Below are 14,500 nucleotides of genomic sequence, written 5' to 3' on the forward strand. Positions count from 1 at the left end.
ATGTGTGTGTGTATGTGTTTGTTTTAGAGATGATAATATTGATACATAAAGGAGGAATAAGGAGAAAAAAACTCAAGCTATTCATTTAACACCTGTTGTATGCTCGGCCTTCTGTTAGGCACTTTCATATATGTGATTTAATTTTAATCTCCCAATAGCTGTATAAATCATGTGTTATTATCATATTAATAGGAAGAGTGAAGCTCAGAGCATTGAAATGGATTGCATTTGAACTGCATTAGAACCAAGCTTTCCTAATTGCTAGCATCTTCTTCTCAAGGCATGCAATCTCTTTTCTCTGCTTCACTTGGGATTGTTGGGACTGAGGACGTGTTTTTGAATTAGTGCTGCTTCTATTCATTGTATTTCTCCTTGACACATTCAATTTGACTAAAATGATTAAAGTAACATTTCCATTTTGTTTGGTGAAGTTATTACAAGAGGATCATAGAGAGGGCTCCATGTTGAGAGGGTTGATTGCACTGACATTCTAAACATGCCAGTGCAGTGTTAAGATTTTCTACACCAGTGAAGCAAGATTAAAAAAAAAAATTATCAGTGAATCTGGCCTGATATTCAAAAATGGTTACATTGATCAGTCTTCTTTTTCCAGTTTCAGTTGGATTTAATACATATGACTTCAATAATTTGTCCAAAATTTCTAAGATCCCTGTTTACAGATTAATGGATTGAACACAACAGCATCAGCAGTAACATTTTTTTTTTTCATGGTTTGACATCTACATATGTCTTTGTTTTAAATTGGAGGATAATTGCTTTACTACGTTGTGTTGGTTTCTGCCATACAACAATGTAAACAGCAATAATATTTTTTTTTCTAATTTTATTTTATTTTTAAACTTTACATAATTGTATTAGTTTTGCCAAATATCAAAATGAATCCACCACAGGTATACATGTGTTCCCCATCCTGAACCCTCCTCCCTCCTCCCTCCCCATACCATCCTTCTGGGTCGTCCCAGTGCACTAGCCCCAAGCATCCAGTATCGTGCATCGAACCTGGACTGGCAACTCGTTTCTTACATGATATTTTACATGTTTCAATGCCATTCTCCCAAATCTTCCCACCCTTTCCCTCTCCCACAGAGTCCATAAGACTGTTCTATACATCAGTGTCTCTTTTGCTGTCTCGTACACCGGGTTATTGTTACCATCTTTCTAAATTCCATATATATGCGTTAGTATACAGCAATAATATTTTTAAAGATCGAGATGACAAGATTTGTTTACTCAGCTTAATACATACATACACACATCTTATGCTTTTACTTGGGGTTTTATTTTTCATTATGTAACAGTCCCTTGGGATTGTCTATCTGACATCTATGTCTTCGATTATGTGCCAGGAACCTCCAAGGTCTAAGACACATAATAATTTGACATTTTGTTGAAGCATGAATTTGAACTGCAGAGTTGGTAAGAAATACGATTTGTGGAACAAATATATCTAAAAATGAGCTCAGCCTAGAGCCTAGCATTTGTATCTCATTCTAGCTATGCTTCGTACTCTTTGTCTTTGTGTTTAGAAATAACAAAGCAAATTCTATTCTGCAGTAGTAATCAGAAATTGGTGCGTTAAGAAAAGTCTAATCATACTCTCTCATATTCTTGGGCACTAGCCTCCAAGTGGGTAGGAGAAAACATATTTGGAGTTTTTCTATTATTTATATTTCTATTTAGAAATATGGCAAAATATGGCCCATGGCTGAATCCAGCCCACCACTTGTCTTTGTAAAGAAAATCTTATTTGAATATAGCTGTGCCTGTTTGTTTACATATTGTCAATGGCAGAGTTAGGTAGTCGCAAAGAAGACCATGTGGCATGCAAAGCCCAAAGTGTATCTGGTGCTTTAAGAAAAAGTCAGTTGACCCCTATTTTAATTTTATCTTAAATTTTTTAAATGTTTTATACTGTACTTTATATAGTATAATAGTAGTCATACATGTATACAAGTTATAAATAATCATATACTGGTGGGATATTTAAAAATCACTTACTCAAATGGGGGCACATTCAAAAAATTTGATGATTGCAGTTTTAGGGCTTGTTATTTAAGAAACACCCACAAATGATTGCCCTTTTCCTTGTGATTATTGTCATTAAATGCACACATCTTGTTCTGAACAAAGTTTGTATATTTTTAGTTGGATCATTTTATTCTTTATTGAATTTGTTACAATATTGTTTCTGTTTTGGTTTTTTGGCCTCTAGGCATGTAAATCTTAACTCCCTGACCAGGTATCAAACCCATACCCCCTGCTTTGGCAGGTGAAATCTTAACCACTGGACTGCCGGGGAAGTCCCAATGTTTGTTTTTATTATGCAAATTGTATAGGAGAAAGCATGAGCACAGTGACACACAAAAAAAGGAATTGTGACTAAATATGAGGCAGAGAGAGAGGAGGAAAAGAAAAAAAAATGGATAAAAAAAGAGTGGAGGAAAGAAATAAAAGACGCAGGCTTCCTTGTAGCCAGCGTGCCTGCTCCGAGCTGGTCTAGTCTCTTGAATTAGGTTAGACATCAAAACCAGCTTTAATCTGATTGCAGTAGGCAGCTGCCTGCATGGTGTGATATGAAGTATTTTAAAAGCTCCTCCCATTAACCAAGAAAGAAAAAAAAAAATTCTCCATAAATTTTTCTTAAAACCTGAAATTCTCGCATTAGTCAACCTCTCAGATTATGAGAGTTTGATCCTCTCAGATTATGAGCCTCTCAGATAAAGAGGCTCTCTGTGTTTCTGTCCCGACATTGTGGGGCAATGCACTGCACCATCTTTTGCCATTAACTCTTTTGTTCATAAGCTCATCAGATTACTTAGTGCTCAGCTGCTTGATTGAAAAGTAGCTGAGGAGACCTTGAACAGAGGATAATTCTTCCGTTTTGGCAAGGCAAAGCAGCGCAGGGATGGCAGAGACGGACCAGAGTTGCTGTGGCCTAGGGCAGAGAGTCGTGGGGAAGCCTGCTCCAGGCCGCTCTGATCCCTGGTCCATCTGCAGAGAACATGCATGATCAGAAGTTCCTCCTTCTGAGCTTGAAGGTTCATTAGTCAGCAAAGTAATAAGGACTATATATTACCAAGGACTCAAGGCCTACTGAGAATTTCTTGTGTGTGTATTAATCTCGGCAGAGCAAAGCTATGCCAAGCTTAAAACTAATCTGCATTAATGAACAGCCTCCTTGATTTCCATTTTTATGATGTGTGCAGCATGGTGATTTGTTTCTCTGCGGCTCGTAATGGGATGGCTGACTGATGAATCACCTTCTCCGAGAAGCTTGTCTGTGAGCAGTAACATTGCAAATGGGTGCAAATCAAAAAATCTGTTATTATTTCATTAAAGGGATGACACAGGCTCCTAGTTTCCAAAATTATCCCCTCTCTTCACACGGCCCACTGAAGTTTCTGTCTTGTTATGTGGGTGTGTGTGGAACCAGTCTCTGTGCTCATGAGAAAGAGGCAGGCTACTTGGGATGATTTTGACATATTCTAACTCTGCCAGTCAAGCAGGAGAAAAGGCTGGAGGAGATTATTTGAAGTTCAGATACAGGTATTTGGAGTGAGTTGAATAGAAGAGTGTGGAACCAGAACCAGATCTAGGAAAGCTGGAAATAGTGGGGTGAGAACATGGAAAAGAAGAGGAGGAGAAAAAAAAATAAAGCAGGGTGCAGATCGGTGACTCCTGGGTTTTACATTTAGGTCTTAAACCTGTGAGCACAAGATACTCTTCAAGATGATAGCACCATCATCATTACCACCACCACCACCACCACCATAATCATCACCATCATCATCATCATCCAAGCTGGCACTACGCTAATTGCTTTATATCTTCAGTTCAATTCAGTTCAGTAGCTCAGTCATGTTTGACTCTTTGCGACCCTATGAATCGCAGCACGCCAGGCCTCCCTGTCCATCACTAACTCCCAGAGTTCACTCAGACTCATGTCCATCCAGTTGGTGATGCCATCCAGCCATCTCATCCTGTCGTCCCTTCTCCTCCTGTCCCCAATCCCTCCCAGCATCAGAGTCTTTTCCAATGAGTCAACTCTTTGCATGAGTTGGCTAAAGTATTGGAGTTTTAGCTTTAGCATCAGTCCTTCCAATGAACACCCAGGACTGGTCTCCTTTAGGATGGACTGGTTGGACCTCCTTGCAGTCCAAGGGACTCTCAAGAGTCTTCTCCAACACCACAGTTCAAAAGCATCAATTCTTTGGCGCTCAGCTTTCTTTATGGTCCAACTCTCACATCCATTCATGACTACTGGAAAAACCATAGCTTTGACTGTACGGACCTTTGTTGGTAAAGTAATATCTCTGTTTTTTAATGCACTGTTTAAGTTTCTCATAGCTTCTCTGCCAATGAGCAGGTATTTTTTAATTTCATGGCTGCAGTTACCATCTGAAGTGGTTTTGGAGCCCAAGAAAATAGTCTGTCACTGTTTCCATTGTTTCTCCATCTATTTGCCATGAAGTGATGGGACCAGATACCATGATCTTTGTTTTTTGAATGTTGAGCTTTAAGCCAACTTTTTCTCTCTTCTCTTTCACTTTCATAAGAGACTGTTTAGTTCCTCTTTGCTTTCTGCCATAAGCGTGGTGTCATCTGCATGTCTGAGGTTGTTGATATTTCTCCTGACAATCTTGATTCCAGCCTGTGCTTCATCCAGCCCGGCATTTCACATGATGTACTCTGCATATAAGTTAAATAAGCAGGGTGACAATACACAGTCTTGACACACTCCTTTCCCAATTTTGAACCAGTCCATTTCTCCATGTCCATTTCTAACTGTTGCTTCTTGACCTCCATACAGGTTTCTCAGGAGGCAGGTAAGGTGGTCTGGTATTCCCATTTCTTTAAGAATTTTTCATAGTTTGTTGTGGTCCACACAGTCAAAGTCTTTAGCATAGTCAGTGAAACAGAAGTAGATGTTGTTCTGGAATTCTCTTGCCTTTCCTAGGATCCAACAGATGTTGGCAATTTGATCTCTGGTTCCTCTGCCTTTTGTAAATCTAGCATGAACATCTGGAATTTCTCAGTCCACATACTGATGAAGCCTAGCTTGGAGAATTTTGAGCATTACTTTGCTAGCATGTGAAGTGAGTACAGTTGTTCAGTAGTTTGAACATTCTTTGGCATTGCCTTTCTTTAGGATCGGAATGAAAACTGACCTTTTCCCATCCTGTGGCCACTGCTGAATATTCTAAGTTTGCTGGCATATTGAGTGCAGCACTTTAACAGCAACATCTTTTAGGGTTTGAAATAGCTCAACTGGAATTCCATCACCTCCACCAGTTTTGTTCATAGTGATGCTTCCTAAGGCCCACTTGACTTTGTGCTCCAAGATGTCTGGCGCTAGGTGAGTGATTACACCATTGTGGTTATCTGTGTTTTAAGATCTCTTTTGTACAGTTCTTCTGTGTATTCTTGCCACCTCGTTTTAATCTCTTCTGCGTCTGTTAGGTCCCTACTGCTTTTGTCCTTTCTTATGCCCATCTATGCATGAAATGTTCCCTTGGTATCTGTGCTTTTCTTGAAGAGATCTCTAGTCTTTCCCATTCTATTGTTTTCCTCTGTTTCCTTTGAGCATAAAAGTTTTTAATTTCAATGGCATTATTTTATAATTTTTTTTCTTTTGTTGCTTGTGTTTCACGTGTCATATCTAAGAAACATTGTGTAATCGGAGATGACAAAGATTTATTTCTATGGTTTTCCCTGTTTCATAGTTTTAACTCTTATATTTTGATCTTTGATTCATTTTGATGTATTTCTAGGATAATTTGTATACAGTTTTTGTATATAGTATGAGGTTAGGCTCCAATTTCATTTTTTGTATAAGAATATTCAGTTGTCTTATCATTGTTTTTGAGAAAATCTTTTTCCCATTGGATAATTTTGGCAGTGGTTGAAAATCAACTGTCCCTAAATGTCTGCATTTATTTCTGGATTCTGAATTCTATTTCATTAATTTATCTGCCCATCATTATGCCACTATGAAGCAGTGTTGATTACTGTAGCTTTGTCATAATTTTTGAAATTGAAATGTGTGAGTCTTCTGAATTTGTTCTTTTTTAAGATTGTTCTGGCTATTCTAGATCCCTTGCATTTCTATATGAATTTTAAGATGAGCTTGTTAATTTCTCAAGAAAGCAAATGAGATTTTGAAAGTGTTTGTTCAATCTGTATATCAATTTTAGGGTACTGCCATCCCCATGGAAAAGAAATGCAAAAAAGCAAAATGGCTGTCTGGGGAAAAGAAGGGAAGCGAAAAGCAAAGGAGAAAAGGAAAGATATAAACATCTGAATGCAGAGTTCCAAAGCATAGCAAGAAGAGATAAGAAAGCCTTCTTAGCGATCAATGCAAAGAAATAGAGGAAAACAACAGAATGGGAAAGACTGGGGATCTCTTCAAGAAAATTAGAGATACCAAAGGAACATTTCATGCAAAGATGGGCTTGATGAAGGACAGAAATGGTATGGACCTAACAGAAGCAGAAGATATTAAGAAGAGATGGCAAGAATACACAGAAGAACTGTACAAAAAAGATCTTCACGACCCAGATAATCACGATGGTGTGATCACTGACCTAGAGCCAGACATCCTGGAATGTGAAGTCAAGTGGGCCTTAGAAAGTATCACTATGAACAAAGCTAGTGGAGGTGATGGAATTCCAGTTGAGCTATTCCAAATCCTGAAAGATGATGCTGTGAAAGTGCTGCACTCAATATGCCAGCAAATTTGGAAAACTCAGCAGTGGCCACAGGACTGGAAAAGGGCAGTTTTCGTTCTAATCCCAAAGAAAGGCAATGCCAAAGAATGCTCAAACTACCACACAATTGCACTCATCTCACACGCTAGTAAAGTAATGCTCAAAAGTCTCCAAGCCAGGCTTCAGCAATACGTGAACCGTGAACTTCCTGATGTTCAAGCTGGTTTTAGAAAAGGCAGAGGAACCAGAGATCAAATTGCCAACATCCGCTGGATCATGGAAAAAGCAAGAGAGTTCCAGAAAAGCATCTATTTCTGCTTTATTGACTATGCCAAAGCCTTTGACTGTGTGGATCACAATGGTGCTGCTGCTGCTAAGTCGCTTCAGTCGTGTCCGACTCTGTGTGACCCCATAGACGGCAGCCCATGGGGCTTCCCCATCCATGGGATTCTCCAGGCAAGAACACTGGAGTTGGTTGCCATTTCCTTCTCCAATGCATGAAAGTGAAGTTACTCAGTCATATTCAACTCTTAGCGACCCCATGGACTGCAGCCTACCAGGCTCCTCCGTCCATGGGATTTTCCAGGCAAGAGTACTGGAGTGGGGTGCCATTGCCTTCTCCGTGGATCACAATAAACCATGGAAAATTCTGAAAGAGATGGGAATACCAGACCACCTGCCCTGCCTCTTGAGAAATCTGTATGCAGTTCAGGAAGCAAGAGTTAGAACTGGACATGGAACAACAGACTGGTTCCAAATAGGAAAAGGAGTTTGTCAAGGCTGTATATTATCACCCTGCTTATTTAACTTCTATGCAGATTATATCATGAGAAATGCTGGACTGGAAGAAACACAAGCTGGAATCCAGATTGCCGGGAGAAATATCAATAACCTCAGATATGCAGATGACACCACCCTTATGGCAGAAAGTGAAGAGGAACTCAAAAGCCTCTTGATGAAAGTGAAAGTGGAGAGTGAAAAAGTTGGATTAAAGCTCAACATTCAGAAAACGAAGATCATGGCATCCAGTCCTGTCACTTCGTGGGAAATAGATGGGGAAATAGTGGAAACAGTGTCAAACTTTATTTTTTTGGGCTCCAAAATCACTGCAGATGATGACTGCAGCCATGAAATTAAAAGATGCTTACTCCTTCGAAGGAAATTTATGTGCAACCTAAATAGCATATTCAAAAGCAGAGACATCACTTTGCCAACAAAGGTCCATCTAATCAAGGCTATGGTTTTTCCTGTGGTCATGTATGGATGTGAGAGTTGGACTGTGAAAAAGGCTGAGCGCCGAAGAATTGATGCTTTTGAATTGTGGTGTTGCAGAAGACTCTTGAGAGTCCCTTGGACTGCAAGGAGATCCAATAAGTCCATTCTGAAGGAGATCAGCCCTGGGATTTCTTTGGGGGGAATGATGCTTAAGCTGAAACTCCAGTACTTTGGCCACCTCATGCGAAGAGTTGACTCAGTGGAAAGGCTCTGATGCTGGGAGGAATTTGGGGCAGGAGGAGAAGGGGACAACAGAGGATGAGATGGCTGGATGGCATCACTGACTCGATGGACGTGAGTCTGAATGAACTCCAGGAGTTGGTGATGGACATGGAAGCCTGGCGTGCTGTGATTCATGGGGTCGCAAAGAGTCGGACACGACTGAGCGACTGAACTGAACTGATACGTGTATCATGTATCATGTATATATATAGCCGGGTATAGTTATGTTACTTGTTGCATTGTATTACTAGTTTATATATATATATATATTTGTTTTTTTTAATATATTCACAAAATCATCTGTTCCTCTGTTAAAACTCTATTGCTTCCCTTCCTGTTCTTCCACCATGAAGTCAATTCTGAAGCATGCAGGAGAAACTGTAAAGAATTGTACTCAAGAAAATATATGAGAAAACTGTGATTGCCTTTTATATGAACAGTGACCATGTAATTTGTCATTAAATGAGCACAGTTCTAGAGTGAAGGGGAAAATCATTAATAATTAAGAAGTGTCAGCAAAGTTGAGACTGGCTAAGGAAAACTGAGATATAAATTCATGCTACTTAGAAAAGAGGATAATAAAATATGTTTTTTAACATCTACCATATTATTTGAACACTGAATGTCATCAATATATAGCATGTGTCCTATTATACCAATTCCTGTTGTCTGTTGAAATACAAGTCTAGAATTACATTCTAGCTCATATAATTCTAAAGATCAGGAGTGGTTCAATGTGCTCTTTTGCAGACAACCTTAGCCACAAGTGTATATTTCAGGTAATGTAATGCATTGACATCTAAGTCAGTGACAGGAGGTACTTTCCTCTTTTTGGAGGAAATGTCTTGTCTCGGCAAAAGGCTCATGTAGTGTACAGGCCTCTGCTAAGGCAGATGGTTTTTCTGGACCAGATCACAAGCTGGGATTAAACTTTTGCAAATGAATAATGACTTGGCCTCCTGCATAGCTGGTGTCCAAACTGAAAGTTCTTATTTAACTATCAGCACAAATCGCGGGCAGTACCCAACTCACCCATGTGAGGAGTTCCAAACATTCATTAGAAAGTTGGATGTTTGGCACTAGAATTTATTTTCCTCAAAAAAACAGCAACAATTAGTTTCTCAGGCTGGCCAACAGAGCCCTTTAAAACCCAAGTGTGCTGTATTATTGACCCCCAGAGCTCTGCTGGCCCCATTTGGACAACAAAGTTTTCTGTGAAAATGTGAGCAAGAATTTCCTCTAGTTCCAAGTTGCTGATGATAAGGAACATGGTTTGGGGCTGGGGTTTTGATAAGTCTCGACAGTGGAGCCTAGGGTGTTGTTGTTTAGTCACTCGGTCATGATTGACTCTTTTGTGACCCCACGGACTGTAGCCTGCCAGGCTCCTCTGCCCATGGGATTTCCAAGTCAAGAATACTGGAGTGTGTTGTCGTTTCCTTCTCCAGGGGATCTTCCTGACCCAGGGATTGAACCCATGTCTCTTGCATTGGCAGGTGGATTTTTTTACCACTGAGCTGCCGGGGGAGCCCCTAGGATGCTGTGTTAATTTCCTCTTGCTTCTATAACAAATTACCACAAATTTAGTAGCTTAAAACCAAACAAATTTACTATCTTACGGTTGCAGAGATGAGAAGTCCTTCATGGTTCTCAATGGGCTAAAATCTAGGTGCCTGTAGGGCTGCCTTCTTTCTGTAGACTTTGAGGAATCTATCACTTGCCATTTGCAGCTTCTAGAGGCCACCTACTTTCCTTGGCTCATGGCCCCTTCCTCCTTCAAAGCCAGCAACTGCTAAGTCCTTCTCATGGTGTCATTGAGCTTCACTGGTAGTTCAGCTGGTAAAGAATCCATTTGCCAATGCAGGAGACTCAAGAGATGTGGATTTGATCCTTGAGTAGGGAAGATCCCTGGAGAAGAAATTGTGAACCCACTCCAGTATTCTTGGCTGAATAATGCCATGAACAGAGGAGCCTGGGGGATACAGTCCATGAGATGGCAGAGTCGGACATGACTGAGCATACGCGCATGCATGTATGCTGTTATTTCTCTGGGTCTCTCTTTTGTCTTCCTCTTCTACTTCTAGAGACCAATGTGATTACACTGGACCTGCTTGGATAATCCAGCTTCATCTCCCCATATCAAGGTCAGTTGGTCAGCAATCTCAATTCCATCAGCAGTCTTTATTCTCCTTGGCTGTGTTAAATAACATATTCATAGGCTCCAGGGAAGAGGTCACGGATATCTTCAAGGGGCCAGTGGCCACAGGTAACCAGGAGTAAGGAGGCCCATCTGAGTATCACATTCAATTAATTGCTATGTTTTATTGATAGTATTTTGGAACTCCCAACAGAAACACTCTTATCTTTTTAACTTATTTTTTTTTATTTGGCTGCTCGGGGTCTTAGTTGTAACACATGGGATCTTTTTTTTTTTTTTCAGTTGCGGTGTGCAGGCTCTTTAGCTGCAGTATGTGACTTCTTCATTGTGGCGTGTGGGATCCAGTTCCCTGATCAGGGATTGAACCCAAGCCTCCTTCATTGGGAGAATGGAGTCTGAGCCACTGGATCACCTGGGAAGTCCTGAAACATCCTTATCTTTTACATCTCCCTAGCTATTTTCCTGGAGAAGGCAATGGCACCCCACTCCAGTACTCTTGCCTGGAAAATCCCAGGGACGGGGGAGCCTGGTGGGCTGCCGTCTATGGGGTCGCACAGAGTTGTACACAACTGAAGCGACCTAGCAGCAGCAGCAGCAGCTGTTTTCCTTACTGCTTTTCACATGTAATGCTTTTCCAATGAATTGACAATTGTGGAAGTCCAGCTTTGAGAAAGTAAAAATGATAGAACACTGAAGTGACCTGGGCCAGCCTCGTGGAGGGGCCTGGCCTTAAGGAAGAATGGTGAATATGCAGGAGAGGTTTCCAGAAGGGATATCTTGGGACAGATGTAAAGATTTCAACTTGTTAGGAGTGGCTAGTCATGATGATATGAAAGGGAAAAAGAGGAAGCCATATCAAGTCAGGAGATAATTCCAGAGGCTCCTGAGTTCTGACCTGATGATGGGTTTGTGTAAACATACAGAGTGGTCATTTGAAAGAGCACAAGATTGGGCCAGCCTGATCCTGCTGGTAAAGAGGAACTGTGAGGCCCTGATACTGCTCTGCTCTGCTTCTCAGACATGGAATGGAAAAGAATCATGAATCTTTAGCTTCACCAAAAGCCTGCTTTGTCAGCCAGTCTAATTCCCACCTTCTTTGCAGCATCTCATTCAAGGAAGTTGCAGTCCAGCGTCTCATAATACTTGAAAAGCAATTTAAATCTTGATTTCACTCTTGAGAAAATGCCAATGAGGGATTACCTTCAATTCACAGAGCCAAATTTTCAAAGCCCATGTACAGTGCAGCGGGTAGAAGTGGTGGTTTGGGGGTGATTTAAGTGCATTGCATTCACTGTGCACTTTATTTCTATTATTATTATGTCAGCTCCACCTCAGAGCATCAGGTATTAGATCCTGGAGGGTGGGGACCCTTGCCCTAGTGACTCTTTCAGGCCCCAGGAAAGAGGCCTTTCTTTGGTTCCTTGTCTGTTTTGTTCTCTTTCATGTTTCTTTTTCAATTTGGTGAAAATTCAGCTAGACTATTGCTTATTGATCCAGGAAAGCAAAGCCAGGTTCTTCTTTGTGGGTAGCAAAGGGACAGGCTCTTGACATTCATACAGTAGTATGTTTTTCCCACCAAATTTAATTCTTTCAACCAAGGTAGAGAGCAGGGAAGCGAGGACTGGCGGACGCAGGGCCATGAGCAGGTCGGTCCCCAGGCAGCTGTGGCCTTCTCCCCACTAATGGAATCAGTGTCGTGAGGCAGCGAGGCTCCATGAGAGCGGAACCAAGCCAGCACCCATGGGGCTGCAACAAGAGGCAGAATCTTGCTGGGGTTTCATTTAAATGGATTCATTTTACAAATATTGGATTTTAACTCACTCAAGAAACAATGAAACACCAACTCTGGTTGTATGTATTAAATTATAACAGTGGTGAGGCAAATGAAGAGGTGCTTAGCAGATTTAAGTAAAGAGTTAATAGAACAGAAATTGGTAGCGTGAAATTAGCACCACATCCATCTAATCTAATGGTACATTACCCTGCACCAAAATAGATAGTAGGCATAGAACTTATCTTTTTTGTGGCACTTGATGGCTAGAGGTCTTAAAGAACTTTTCAAATTACCCTTCAAAAGTAATTAAATCTCTGCCTGGAAGTAGGGGGAGAAAGAAGAATCTATCTGTAAAATAAAATGCAAAGACTCTTGCGTTTCCTGTCCTTTCTAATGCTGGCAGGCTGTTTTTTCTCAGTTCCTACATGCATCTTTGTGGAGCTGACAGGAGACCCCTAGCACTGGGTTGGTCTTCCTTGGGACCACTGTCAGTTCCACCTTATCTGTGGATCTTGCCCACAAATCCTTCTAGAAGTGACTGCCTCTTCCAATCTACTGAAATCCTTAATGTGCATGCATGTGTGCTAAGTTGCTTCAGTTGTGTCTGACTCTTTGTGACTCTATGAACTGTAACCCGCCAGACTCCTCTGTCCAAGGGATTCTCCAAGAATACTGGAGTGGGTTGCCATTGCCCTTCCCCAGGGGATCTTCCCGACTCAGATTGAACCAGCATCTCTTCCATCTCCTGCATTGGCAGGTGGGTTCTTTACCACTAGCGCCACCCGGGAAGCCTGAAATCCTTAGTAAATGGATGTACCTCGTGTTATTAATAGACAGCTCTGCAACCAGGTTTTTGTCTTTGGGGGAAATATGGGCCATATTTTATATGTCTTTCTTTTTTTCCTGTGACTCTCAGCACAGTATTTCATATATAGCTGGTGCCAGGAGGAATATTAAAAATATTTAATAACTACTTTAAATGGGCACCAACTGATCAGAACATATATCTAACACCCAGTACAGCCAAGCCACCATAAACCCATTAAGCATCAGCCCTGTGGGGGCTGGAATTGTTCATTGGCTCATAGATAGGTCTAGGTTGTGACCAATTTCTTCATCTGGAGCAGAGAATATCGCCAATATGACTAATATAATTGGAAAGTTATAGCATCTTTATTTTACAAATAGATAAAACATTTTTAACTAACTTCCTGGGTGATACTGAGGCTTGCAAATTGCATTTATGTTTTTCAAATAATGACAGTACAATGACATTAATAATGACAGTGCCATACATTTTTATGGTTCTTTATAAATTTTTAAAAGAATGTTCTCATCTGTGGTCGCATTTTATTTCTTGCAACTTTGAGATATGATGGGTATTTTCAAATTATAAAGAAGCTGATCATCAAAAAGATTATGCCTTGCATATTGCATCATGTAAATATTCACACGCATGCCCTAGGCACACATATGTACTTGAAGAGACTTACATGTAAAAGGAGATGCCTGTGTTTGGGAAGCACCTGGTTCAGAGAGATGAACAATCATGGTATTGTTTAAGAATGCATACAGTGCAATGCATTGAAAGTTTGGAGGATGAACAGAAACATTAGGGTTCATCTCACATGGATGAAGCTTCTCACCAGAAGTATTAGAACAGGAGTTTTGAGAAACTCAAAGAGTGAAGCAACTTCAGGACTTTGGGGTATATACTTATGGTGGTGGGTGCACAGTCAGTCATGTCTGACTGTTTGTGACCCCATGGACTGTAGCCCACCAGACTCCTCTGTCCATGGGATTCTCCATGAAAGAACACTGGAGTGAGTTGCCATTTCATCCTCCAGGGTATCTTCCCGATCCAGGTATTGAACCCGCATCTCCTGTGGCTCCTGCATTACAGGTGGATTGTTTACTGCTGAGCCACTGGGGAAGCATATACTTATATAACTAGTTAAAACTTCTCAGTCTAGTACCGGGAGCCGTATCCTGAGATCCAATGATATACTTTCAAAAGGGTCTTTGAATACTCTGAAATTACATGGGGCACTTTATAGATGTGAACTTATCTGAGGAGTGAATTCAAAGCTTTCGTTGAGTTTTCAAAGACTCTGTCATCCAAAATAGTTTAATAATCTCTGCTTCAGGGAGTTTCAGTTATTTATCTTAAATGATAAATTATTGTTGTTGTTTAGTCGCTAAGTCATGTCTGACTCTTGTGACCCCATGGATTATAGCCCTCCAGGCTTCTCTATCCATGAGATTTCCTAGGCAAGAATACTGGAGTGGCTAGCCATTTCCTTTTCCGGGGAATCTTTCTGATCCAGGAATTGAACCCCAACCTTC

This window comes from Bos taurus, chromosome 2 (genome assembly GCF_002263795.3).
Source record: "Bos taurus isolate L1 Dominette 01449 registration number 42190680 breed Hereford chromosome 2, ARS-UCD2.0, whole genome shotgun sequence".
NCBI lineage: Eukaryota > Metazoa > Chordata > Mammalia > Artiodactyla > Bovidae > Bos > Bos taurus.